The 13,450-nt window shown below is 43.0% G+C and overlaps 1 protein-coding gene and 1 non-coding gene across 5 annotated transcripts in view; one reads left to right on the top strand and one right to left on the bottom strand.

Annotated features, from left to right (window-relative positions):
* LUZP1 (leucine zipper protein 1) overlaps nucleotides 1-13,450 on the bottom strand; it is a 105,692-nt gene that overhangs the window by 74,899 nt on the left and 17,343 nt on the right. The gene's annotated exons all lie outside the window — the stretch shown is intronic.
* Nucleotides 13,093-13,196, top strand: LOC120366183 (U6 spliceosomal RNA). Its single transcript, XR_005580927.1, has one exon. It is a non-coding gene; the product is annotated as a U6 spliceosomal RNA (small nuclear RNA).

Here is a 13,450-nt window from a genome sequence, read left to right on the forward strand (position 1 = left end):
ACCATGCCCAGCTAATTTTTTGTATTTTTAGTAGAGACGGGGTTTCACCATGTTGACCAGGATGGTCTCGATCTTTTGACCTCATGATCCATCCGCCTCGGCCTCCCAGAGTGCTGGGATTACAGGCTTGAGCCACCGCGCCCGGCCGACAACTGTATTTCTTTAAAAAAAAATCCTTACTAGCCTTTCTGATAATCTATATAACCCTTCTTGATTAATGTCATAATTCCAAGTTCATCAAGTCACTGCTTCAATGATTCCCAAATGTTAGCAAGATCAAGTCCAAATTCCTCAGTATGACTGTTAAGACTGTTCATACTTTCAATGAGCATTACTTCACTACATCTTATCTCCTTCCTAGTCCATAATCTAAACTCTATTATTGGATTAGACAAGTATTCACAGTTCCCATCAATAATATAAGTTTTTTCTAATCTCCAGCTTTGCCCTTGATTTGCTCTTGCCCAGAAAACCATCCCCTCATCCTTACTTTTCTCAAATACAACAGAAAAAAATTTAAAAAGTAAAAGAAAAAAAAAGAAAACCATCCCTTTCCTTTCTGCCTCTTCAACTTCTATTCATCCACCACTGAAAAACTCTAGTCTAACTGCCTGCATGAAGCCCTCACAGCCACTTCAGCCTAAACCAATCTCAGTAAACAATAAGCTGTCATTTCAACATAACAGACCTCCTAGCAGAGTCATTTTAGTCAATAATATTTTCACCAAAGAATAGTAAATTTTTCATAAGGTTAAATGATTCAACATGAAAAACTCCTTTAATCTGAGATGATGCCCTTCCTCTTACCTGTTAATTTTTCTTTTGGTTTTAAGACAGGGTCTCAGCCAGACATGGCACTTTGGGAGTTCGAGACCAGCCTAAGTGATGTAGCAAGACCTCGTCTCCACTAAAAATAAAAAAAATTAGCCCGGAATGATGGTGCAAAGCTGTAGACATCCCAGCTACCCAGGAGGCTGAGGTGGATGAATTATTTGAACCTGGGAGGTCGAGGCTGCAGTCCCAACCTGTGCAACAAAGTGAGACTCCATCACACACAGACACACACACACACAACCCAAATGCTCCTCAATTGGTGAATGAACTATAGTACATCTATACAATGGAATACTATCAGCAATGTAAATGAATGAGCTACTGATATGTGCAATAACATGGATTAACCTCAAAAACATGATGCTAAGTGAAATAAGCCAGACTAAAAGGCTATAGACTATACAACACCACTTACAGAACATTCTGGAAAAGGGAAAATGACAGGACCAGAAAACAATTCAGTGGTTGCCGGGGGGTAGAGATTGGGGCAGACTACAAAACAGCAGAAAGGACTTTGGGGAGATGACAGAACTGTGTTAAATCTTGATTGTGGTGGTATCTGTTGGACTGTATACATTTGTCGAAACTCATAGAATTTTGGGAGGCCACAGTGGGAGGATCACTTGAGGCCAGGAGTTCAACACCAGCCTGGGCAACATAGGCAGACCCCCATCTCTACCAAAAAAAAATTTTTTTTTAATTATCAGGCCTGGTGGTTTGTGCCTGTAGTCCCAACTATTTCGGGAGGCTGAGGTGGGAGGATTGCTTGAGCCTGGGAGATCAAGGCTGCAGTGAGTCATGATCACATGACTGCATTCCAGCCCTAGCGGACAGAGGGAGAACCTACCTTCTTTTTCTTTTATTTTCCTTTTCTCTCTCTCTCTATAAGTTACCTTATTATTTCCGTATTATTTCTCCCTGCTCCATTAACTGTCTCACTATCCTCCCATCTGTTTTTCCATCACATTTCTTTAAGATTCTGGGAGTCACTTTAAAACAGCCCTAGCATCTAGTCTCAAAACAAAATTCTTGATATAATCATAAATCCTCAGATTCCTACAAAAAATATTTTGGCATATGTTGGAAAATGTCTAATTTTATCAAATCCACTAAGAATATATCATATTGCACTCCATTACAGCTGTGGCAGAAAGCATAAAAACTGGTATTCCTGATTTAAATCTACCAGGGACCATTACTTTGCTTACACAGCCTAACCACATTTTAAGTATCTCCGTAAGAATCTTCCATATTTAACTAGCTTCTGTATACTTCTGTACAGTCTTCCATTTAATGAATTTTTAAGTCCATCAAGATCTAAAAATGGCATTCTTTTGATCCTAGGAAACATAAGACAATGTTGACCTCATTTACTTAGAGGGCAGGGCACATAGTTCATAAAATCATTGTGTTCTGGTTAAAACAATGTAATGTTCAAGAGTAAGCCAAAAAGTCAAATTCTAGCTTGGTAATGATCTTGGGGCAAACTTATCTCACAACTTAGAGTTTCAGTTTTTTTCCTCTGTGAAATGGGGATAATAATAGTATTAATATCTACCCTAAAGGGTTGCTGAAAGGAGATTAAACACATAAAAAGTACTTAAGTACTGTAGCTGTCACACAGAAGTCAGCGTTTACTTTCATCATTAGTCCTCAATGACTAAGAATTCTTAGAAAAATTTCAATTACAGGGCCGGGTGCGGTGGCTCACGCCTGTAATCCCAGTACTTTGGGAGGCCGAGGCGGGTGGATCACGAGGTCAAGAGATCAAGACCATCCTGGTCAACATGGTGAAACCCCGTCTCTACTAAAAATACAAAAAATTAGCTGGGCATGGTGGTGCGTGCCTGTAATCCCAGCTACTCAGGAGGCTAAGGCAGGAGAATTGCCTCAACCCAGGAGGCGGAGGTTGCGGTGAGCCGAGATCGCACCATTGCACTCCAGCCTGGGTAACAAGAGCAAAACTCCGTCTCCAAAAAAAAAAGAAAAAGAAAGAAAAAGAAAAAAAGAAAAAAAAAAAAAAAAAGAAAAATTTCAATTACAAAACTTAAATGAGGCTGGGCGGGTGGCTCACGCCTGTAATCCCAAGCACTTTGGGAGGCTGAGGTGGGCAGGTCACCTGAGGTCAGGAGTTCAAGACCAGTCTGGTCAACATGGAGAGATCCCCACCCCACCTCTTAAAAAAAAAAAAAAAAAAAACTGTAATCCCAGCTACTCAGGAGGCTAAAACAGGATAATCGCTTGAATCCAGGAGGCCAAGATGACACCACTGCACTTCAAACCTGGGCAACAGAGCAAGATTCCGTCTCCAAAAAAAAAAAAAAAAAACACTTAAATGGGCCAGATGTGGTGGCTCACATCTATAATCGAAGCATATAGATGTGAAAGGCCAAGGCAGGTAGATTACTTGAGATCAGGAGTTCCAGATAAGCCTGACCAACACGGTGAAACCCTGTCTCTAGTAAAAATACAAAAATTAGCCAGGTGTGGCAGCAGGCACCTGTAATCCCAGCTACTTGAGAGGCTGAGGCAGGAGAATCGCTTGAACCTGGGAGGCAGAGGTTGCATAGAGCCAAGATTGCACCACTGCACTCCAGCCTGGAAAACAAAAGTAAAACTCTGTCTCAAAAGAAAAAAAAAAAACTTAAGTGAGCTGCTTATTCACTGGTATTTAGTGATATAAATCACTAAAACGGTCGAAATCAGATAAATACCCCTAGAAAACTGGGAAAAAGGCACATTTTGATAAAGCTGTTCAAGACTTGCAACAAAAATTAACTTTATTTATCTCAACATAACATTTCCTGTTAACTTGAAACTAGATGAAAACAGAGATTCATGTTTAGAAACAGGAAAATGCTGTCAGACCAAGTTAAATGACACCATTTTTTTATTTGAGCTCTTCAGCCTCTGTAGAAAGCCTATACAAATAAAGCCAGCCGAGCACAATGGCTCACGCCTGTAATCCCAACATTTTGGGAGGCCGAGGCAGGCAGATCACTTGAGGTCAGGAGTTCGAGATCAGCCTGGCCAACATGGTGAAACTCTGTCTCTACTAAAAATACAAAGATTAGCCGGGCATGGTGGCACAAGCCTGTAATCCCAGCTACTTGGGAGGGTGAGGCAGAAGTTCCAGTGCCACTGCACTCTAGCCTGGGCAACAGAATAGTTCAAATCTGTTCCTATACAGAGTTGCCTGTCAACAGACTAAAAATGTTTAAAATTTAAAAATAATTTATTAAGGTTATAAATAAAATCACAGTGACATTAATACAAGCTAATGTTTTCATTAAGAGAATTCCAATTTAATTGGAATACAAGTTATGTTCATACCATGATTTGTTTCATAGAGGTTTCAGCACTGAACACCAGTGCTGTTATTCAATGGCATCATCTTGGGAGGTAAGATCTTCCAAGAATTGGGATGGCTGAACACATCTTCCAATCATGTGGCCAAGACACAAAACTTTTTGAACATGTCATTTATAGGATTCTCAAAGACAAACCTCATATACACACAATATCCTAGTCTCCACCTTTTAGAATTACATTTCATTTGTGACCAAACACAATGCTGACCATCCACTTCGTTCACCAGACTTTCCTGTCTCCAAAAGTTAAATAGAAGCACCCATAAAATGAAGACTTAACCAGAATTAATAACGTGCAATATGCTCTAAAGACAAATTCAAGGCCGGGCGCGGTGGCTCAAGCCTGTAATCCCAGCACTTTGGGAGGCCGAGGTGGGTGGATCATGAGGTCAAGAGATCGAGACCATCCTGGTCAACATGGTAAAACCCCATCTCTACTAAAAATACAAAAATTTAGCTGGGCACGGTGACGCATACCTGTAATCCCAGCTACTCAGGAGGCTGAGGCAGGAGAATTGTCTGAACCCAGGAGGCAGAGGTTGCGGTGAACCGAGATCACGCCATTGCACTCCAGCCTGGGTAACAAGAGCGAAACTCCGTCTCACTAAAAAAAAAAAAAAAAAAAAAAAAAAAGACAAATTCAAAAGAAGTATACCAGATATTTCAGAATTTGGAAATGCCACTAAAATAACTACGTAACTTCCAAGGCAGGGAGCAGTAGCTCACACCTGTAATCCTAACACTTTGGAAGGCCAAGGTGTAAGGATCGTTTGAGCTCAGGAGTTGTAGAGCAGCCTGGCAACATGCCAAAATCTCATTTCTAACAAAAAATATAAGAATTAGCAGATGTGGTTGCCAGGCACAGTGGCGCATGCCTATAATCCTAGCACTCTGGGAGGCCGAGGTAGATGGATCACCTGAGGTGAGGAGTTCGAGACCAGCCTGAACAACATGGTGAAACCCCACCTCTAAAAAATAAAAACAATAAATTTATTTAAAAAAAAAAAAAAAGAAGAAGAATTAGCAGATGTGGTAGTGTGTGCCTGTAGTCCTAGCTACTAGGGAGGCTGAAGTAAGAGGACTGCTTGAGTCTGGGAGTTCAAGGCTGCAGTGAGCTGTGACCATGCCACTGCAGTCCATCCTGGGCAACAGAGTGAGACCCTGTCTCAATCAAATAATAATAATAACTTCCCATTTGGAGGGTTCTCACGTTTGTTTTTAAAAAGCAGTCCTAGGACAGGTGCAGTGGTGCCCACCTATAACCCATCACTTTGGGAGGCCGAGGCAGGAAGATTGTTTGAGGCTAGGAGTTCAAGATTCACCTGGGTAACACATCAGGACCCGTCTTGCCAGGTACGGTGGCTCATGCCTATGATCCCAGCATTCTGGGAGGCCAAGGAGGGCAGATTACCTGAGGTCGGGAATTCAAGACCAGCCTGGACAACATGGTGAAACCTCATTTCTACTAAAAATACAAAAATTAGCCCAGCATGGTGGTGGGTACCTGTAATCCTATCTACTCAGGAGGCTGAGGCAGGAGAATTGCTTGAACCCGGGAGGCAGAGGTTGCAGTGAACAAAAATCAGGCCACTGCACTCCAGCCTGAGCGACAAAGATGGAAGACTCCATCTAAAAACACAAACAAACAGACGGGAGTGGTGGCTCATGCCTGTAATCCAAGCACTTTGGAGGCCAAGGCAGGCGGATCACCTGAGGTCGGGAGTTCAAGACCAGCCTGACCAACATGGTGAAACCCCATCTTTATTATTAAAAAAATAAAAATTAAAAAAAGACACACATACAAACAAAACTGTCCCTACCAAAAAACAATTTTTTAAAATTAGCTAGGCATGGTGGCATGCACCAGTAGCCCTAGCTACTTGGGAGGCTGAAGCAGAAGGATCACTTGAGCCTAGGAGTTCAAAGCTGCAATGAACTATTATTAAGCCACTGCACTACAGCCTGGGTAACAGAATGAGAACCTATCTCTTTTATTTAAAAAAAAAAAAAAAAAGGGGCCGGGCGCGGTGGCTCAAGCCTGTAATCCCAGCACTTTGGGAGGCCGAGGCGGGTGGATCACAAGGTCAAGAGATCGAGACCATCCTGGACAACGTGGTGAAACCCCGTCTCTACTAAAAATACAAAAAATCAGCTGGGCATGGTGGCACGTGCCTGTAATCCCAGCTACTCAGGAGGCTGAGGCAGGAGAATTGCCTGAACCCAGGAGGCGGAGGTTGCGGTGAGCCGAGATCGCGCCATTGCACTCCAGCCTGGGTAACAAGAGCGAAACTCCGTCTCAAAAAAAAAAAAAAAAAAAAAAAAAAAAGGCCAGGCACGGCGGCTCACACTTGTAATCCCAGCAATTTGGGAGGCCGTGGCAGCCGGATCACAAGGTCAGGAGTTTGAGACCAACCTGGCCAACATGGTGAAACCCCGTCTCTACTAAAAACACAAAAATTAGCTGGCACGTCTATAATCCCAGCTACTTGGGAGGCTGAGGCAGTAGAATCGCTTGAACCCAGGAGGCAGAGGTTACAGTGAGCTGAGATATCAAGATCGCACCATTGCACTTCAGCCTAGGCAACAGAATAAGACTGTCTCAAGAAAAAAAAAAAAAAGGCCGGGCGCGGTGGCTCAAGCCTGTAATCCCAGCACTTTGGGAGGCCGAGGCGGGTGGATCACGAGGTCAAAAGATCAAGACCATCCTGATCAACATGGTGAAACCCCGTCTCTACTAAAAATACAAAAAATTAGCTGGGCATGGTGGCGCATGCCTGTAATCCCAGCTACTCAGGAGGCTGAGACAGGAGAATTGCCTGAACCCGGGAGGCGGAGGTTGTGGTGAGCCGAGATCGCGCCATTGCACTCCAGCCTGGGTAACAAGAGCGAAACTCCGTCTCAAAAAAAAAAAAAAAAAAAAAAAGGTAGTCATAATACCTTAATAAAACTACACAGTAACAAAATTGGAAATGTGAAATATACCAGATCTGTGTAAAAGCAGTAATATGATACTGAAAAGTAATGAAAAACAACTGATACTGCCTAATTTGAACATTGAAACTCACACTTCTATTAACATATTTGCTTCCAGAGTGCTCCTGAAAGCACAGTATTTAATATGGTTTTTTTTTTTTTTTTTTTTTTGAGACGGTGTTTAGCTCTTGTTACCCAGGCTGGAGTGCAATGGCGCGATCTCGGCTCACTGCAACCTCCGCCTCCTGGGTTCAGGCAATTCTCCTGCCTCAGCCTCCGGAGTAGCTGGGATTACAGGCATGTAATCCCACCGCGCCCGGCCTAATATGGTTATTTACATCCATTCATCTTTTTATACTTGGTTCACCTTGGTTTGAATAAACTGGCATTTTCCGAAATACTTTCCATATTGTTTGTTTTGTGAAATTTTTCTTTTAAAAGATGGGTTGAGGCCGGATGTGGTGGATCATGCCTGTAATCCCAGCACTTTAGGAGGCTGAGGTGGGCAGATCATTTGAGGTCAGGAGTTAAAGACCAGCCTGGTCAACATGGTGAAACACCATCTCTACTAAAAATACAAAAATTCGCCTGGTGTGGTGGTGGGTGCCCGTAATCCCAGCTATTCAGGAGGCTGAGGCAGGAAAATCATTTAAACCTGGGAGACAGAGGTTGCAGTGAGCTGAGATGACAGAGCAAGACTCCATCTTAAAAAAAAAAAAAAAAAGAGAGATGGGTTAGGGGCAAGAGAGATCACCTCAGTTTAGCTTACCGAATGCTGTACTAATATATTTTTTTTTTTTTGTCTTTTTGTTTTTTTCCTTTTTGTGGAGAACGGGGTCTCGCTATATTGCCCAGGCAGCTCTCGAACTCCGCGCCTCTGCCTCCCTAAGAGCTGGGATTACAGGTGTGAGCCACACGCCCGGTCGTGTAGTAATCATTTGAACTACAGTTTACTAGACTTCAAAATTTGATTGCTTCCTGCTGAACACTCTAGGGAGAAAGACAAAAAAAAAGAAAAAGGAAAAAACAAAATTGATTGCTGTTCCCCTCCCAAAGATAAAAATCTAGCACAGAATTAATTCATGCCAAGATGGCAGTATTGGTATTCTTTAAAAATAATCCCAATCTGGGGCTGGACATGTTGGTTCACGCCTGTAATCCCAGCACTTTGGGAAGTCGAGGCAGGTGGATCACTAAAGGCCAAAAGTTCAGGCCGGGCGCGGTGGCTCAAGCCTGTAATCCCAGCACTTTGGGAGGCCGAGGTGGGTGGATCACGAAGTCGAGAGATCGAGACCATCCTGGTCAACATGGTGAAACCCCGTCTCTACTAAAAATACAAAAAATTAGCTGGGCATGGTGGCACGTGCCTGTAATCCCAGCTACTCAGGAGGCTGAGGCAGGAGAATTGCCTGAACCCAGGAGGCGAAGGTTGCGGTGAGCCGAGATCGTGCCATTGCACTCCAGCCTGGGTAACAAGAGCGAAACTCGTCTCAAAAAAAAAAAAAAAAAGGCCAAAAGTTCAAGACCAGACTGGCCAAGATGGTGAAACCCTGTATCTACTAAAACTACAAAAATTAGCCAATCGTGGTGGCATGCACCTGTAGTCCCAGCTACCTGGGAGGCTGAGGCATGAAAATCACTTAAACCCGGGAGGCAAAGGTTGCAGGAGGCTGAGATCACCCCACTATACTCCAGCCTGGACAACAGAGTAAGAGTTTGTCTCAAAAAAAAAAAAAAAAAAAAATCCCAATCTAACCCTCAACAGCTTTGTGACATTGGACATATAGCTTCTGTGTGCACCAGTTCCTCATCTGTAAAATGGGGTTAAAATAATAAACTATATAATTACTTCATGGGTGTGGTAAATAATACATGAGATTATGTGCTTGAACCATGGTAGGTATTCAATAAATATTTGCTGAGTGAATGAGTAAATAAATTAATGCACATAAAATGATTAAGATTATGCTTGTCACATAGCCAATGGCTAACAATATCAATACCACACCAGGCCAAGTGGCTCACACCTGTAATCCCAATACTTTGAAAAGCCAAGTCAGGAGTCTGAGACCAGCCTGGCCAACATGGTGAAACCCTGTCTCTACTAAAAATACAAAAATTAGCTCGGGCTGCAGTTCCAGCTACTCGGGAGGCTGAGGCAGAAGAACTGCTTGAACCCAAGAGGCAGAGGTTGCAGTGAGCCAAGATCTAGCCACTGCACTCCAGCATGGGTGACAGGAGTGAAACTCCATCTCAAAAATAAAAAAATTACTAATTTACCCGATAATCTTCTCTTATACCTTCAAAATAATCGATGATTTAAAATACACAGTAGATACCTCCTAAAAAATATTTATACTGGCCAGGCACGGTGGCTCAAGCTTGTAATCCCAGCACTTTGGGAGGCCAAGGCGGGTGGATCACGAGGTCGAGAGATCGAGACCATCCTGGTCAACATGGTGAAACCCCGTCTCTACTAAAAATACAAAAAATTAGCTGGGCATGGTGGCACATGCCTGTAATCCCAGCTACTCAGAAGGCCGAGGCAGGAGAATTGCCTGAACCCAGGAGGCAGAGGTTGCGGTGAGCCGAGATCGCACCATTGCACTCCAGCCTGGGTAACAAGAGCGAAACTCCATCTCAAAAAAAAAAAAAAAAAATTTATACTTACCACTTAATTTGAAATACATACTGAGTTAAATCAACTCAGTTGCTACTAATTTAAATTTGCATTTAAATTGGCTTACAGAACATACATTCCTCTGCCTTTAACACAAGAGGAAGAATAACTACTGAGAGAGCTTACCAACAGATCAGACAAAGCAGCTTTAAGCAGATTTAATTGGCTCAAGATTTTCATTGTTGACATCAAAACGTTAGTCAACGGAATAATTCAAATAGAGTACTACCTAGTGTCTCGTTTCTATTAGTAACTCCAATCTGAGAGCATTAAATAAGCACTGATTAAGCATTTTTTCCAAGAAGGAAAACTGAATAGTTAATTCTACACCAGTGACAAGTTCCAAAGGAGTTATGTTCTTTGTGGCATTAGGACTGGACTCCTGTACTTCACACCTTAATAGTCTCTATATCGTCTGAAGCAGTTGGTGTACTCCAGGTCTTTAGATTAGAGAAAATACTAAGCAGGATTCTAATAAAAAGAATCCACATTAATAAGCTTAAGAAATTAAAATTGCTACCTATACATAAATATCATTGATCGACCAACAAAAACTCTGAGGATCTACTATGTGCCAGTGAAAAGAACTGCGGAGGGCATTAGCTAAAACAAACAGCTTCTGATCAAGAAGCTTCCAGTCAAATTAGGTAATTAAGGTATTAATGGAAGCTGATCAAGTTAATCAAAAATATGATGGGTACTGGCATTACAGGCTACAAGATTTCTGAGAAAATAAGAAGCTTTTGCTACAACTAGATAAATTAAGATATGTGATATTGTGACTTTCCATGAACATGAGGTGGTATTGGCAATAAATGCTATAAAATTTTAGAGAAGAGATTAAGTGTTGCAAAGTCACCATAAACTTCAAAGAGGGAGCTGAGTCTTGAGGGGTGGAAAAGATTTAAATAGTTTAACAGCATAAGAGAAAACGACAAAAGAATGAGAACAAAGATGCTGAATTGGGAATATGGCCATTAAATATTTATTAAATGCCTACTATACATCAACCACTGTGTTAGGTACTAGACATACACTGGAGAACAAAACAGATGAGTTCTCTGCTTTTGTGGAATCTAGTGGGGAAGACATAAGAATCACGCACACAGATATATCATTATAAATTGTAATAAGAGCTATGAAAAGAAGCAACAGAAGCCAGTAATAGTGAATAATAGGAAAGGAGATGACAGAAAGTATCCCTATTTATACGTAAGCTCAGACCTGAAGGCAGTCATGCAAAGAGCAAGGGAAAGAAATGTTCGAGGAAGACAGAGCTATGCATACAAAGGCCCTGAGGTAGGAAACAGCTTGTTGAATTTAAAAATAAATAAGGCCAGTGGCTCCTGCCTATAATCCCAGCTAGCTGGAGGCCAAAGGACAGCTTGAGAACAGGAGTTTGAGACCAGCCTGAGCAATACGGTAAGACCCCATCTCTAAAAATTAAATAAATAAAATAAGAATAAAAATAAATAGCCGGGCACGGTGGCTCATGCCTGTCATCCCAGCACTTTGGGACATCCCAGCACTTTGGGAGGCCGAGGCAGGTGGATCACAAGGTCAAGAGATCCGAGACCAGCCTAACCAACATGGTGAAACCCCATCACAACTAAAAAATACAAAAATTAGCCAGGCATAGGAGAGCGCACCTGCAGTCCCAGCTACTCGGGACGCTGAGGCAGGAGAATCGCTTGAACCCAGGAGGCAGAGGTTGCAGTGAGCAGAGATCCCACCACTACACTCCAGCTGGTGACAGAGCCAGCTCTGTCTCAAAAATAAAATAAAATAGGCCGGGCGCGGTGGCTCAAGCCTGTAATCCCAGCACGTTGGGAGGCCGAGGCGGGTGGATCACGAGGTCAAGAGATCGAGACCATCCTGGTCAACATGGTGAAACCCCGTCTCTACTAAAAATACAAAAAAAAAGTAGCTGGGCATGGTGGCACATGCCTGTAATCCCAGCTACTCAGGAGGCTGAGGCAGGAGAATTGCCTGAACCCAGGAGGCGGAGGTTGTGGTGAGCCGAGATTGCGCCATTGCACTCCAGCCTGGGTAACAAGAGCAAAACTCCGTCTCAAAAAAATAAATAAATAAACAAAAAAAAATAAAATAAAAATAAATAAGAAGCTAGCATAACAGAAGCATAATGGGCAATGAGATTGGCATAAGATGCCAATTGCCTACCCAAAAGGTAGGCAGGGGCTGGGCCATACAGGGTATTATAGGTCAAAATAAAGAGCTGAAATGGCTGGGCGCAATGGCTCACGCCTGCAAACCCAACACTTTGGGAGGTCGAGGTGGGTGGATCAAAAGGTCAGGAGTTCAAGACAAGCCTAGCCAAGATGGTAAAACCCCATCTCTAGTAAAAATACATAAATTAGGCTGGGTGCGGTGGCTCACGCCTGTAATCCCAGCACCTTGGGAGGCCGAGGTGGGCGGATCACAAGGTCAGGAGTTCAAGACCAGCCTAGCCAATATGGTGAAACCCCATCTCTACTGAAAAATACAAAAATTAACTGGGCATGGTGGCGAGCTCCTATAGTCCCAGCTACTCGGGAGGCTGAGGCAGGTGAATCCTGGAACCTGGGAGGCAGAGGTTGCAGTGAGCTGAGATCGCACCACTGCACTCCAGCCTGGGTGACAGAGTGAAACTCTATTTCAAACACACACACACACACACACACACACACACACACACACACACACATTTGCCAGATGCCCATAATCCCAGCTACTCAGGAGGCTGAGACAGGAGAATCACTTGAACCCGGGAGGCAGAGGTTGCAAGTGAGCGGAGATCCAGCCTGAGCAACAGAGCCTGAGCAACAAAGTGAGAAGTCTTAAAAAAAAAAAAAAAAAAAAAAAGCTGAAATTTGGATTTTTTTTTTTTTTTTTTTTTTTTTGAGACGGAGTTTCGCTCTTGTTACCCAGGCTGGAGTGCAATGGCGCGATCTCGGCTCACCGCAACCTCCACCTCCTGGGTTCAGGCAATTCTCCTGCCTCAGCCTCCTGAGTAGCTGGGATTACAGGCATGTGCCACCATGCCCAGCTACTTTTTTTTTGTATTTTTAGTAGAGACGGGGTTTCACCATGTTGACCAGGATGGTCTCGATCTCTTGACCTCGTGATCCACCCGTCTCGGCCTCCCAAAGTGCTGGGATTATAGGCTTAAGCCACCTCGCCCGGCCAATATACATTTTTTAAATGTTATTTTGTCCAGACAAAAACAGGAATAGACTGCTCACTTCCACAGCACAAATACTAAAATTGGAACAGCTCAAAGATTAGCTTGTACTCTGCACAAGGATGACATGTTAATTCATAAAGCATTCGTATTTTTTTTAATTTTTTTTACAAAAATAAATAAACAGGTATAAAGGGCCACATGCAAATATGGCAGATCTTGAATGAAAGATTACCCTGATAGAAGTTTTCGGACGTGTATAAAATAGGGAGGCCGGGTGCAGTGGCTCATGCCTGTAATTCCAGCACTTTGGGAGGCCGAGGTGGGCAGATGAAGAGGTCAAGAGATCGAGACCAGCCTGGCCAACACGATGAAACCCAGTCTCTACTAAAAACACAAAAAATTAGCCAG

The sequence above is a fragment of the Saimiri boliviensis genome, chromosome 11, assembly GCF_048565385.1.
Source record: "Saimiri boliviensis isolate mSaiBol1 chromosome 11, mSaiBol1.pri, whole genome shotgun sequence".
NCBI lineage: Eukaryota > Metazoa > Chordata > Mammalia > Primates > Cebidae > Saimiri > Saimiri boliviensis.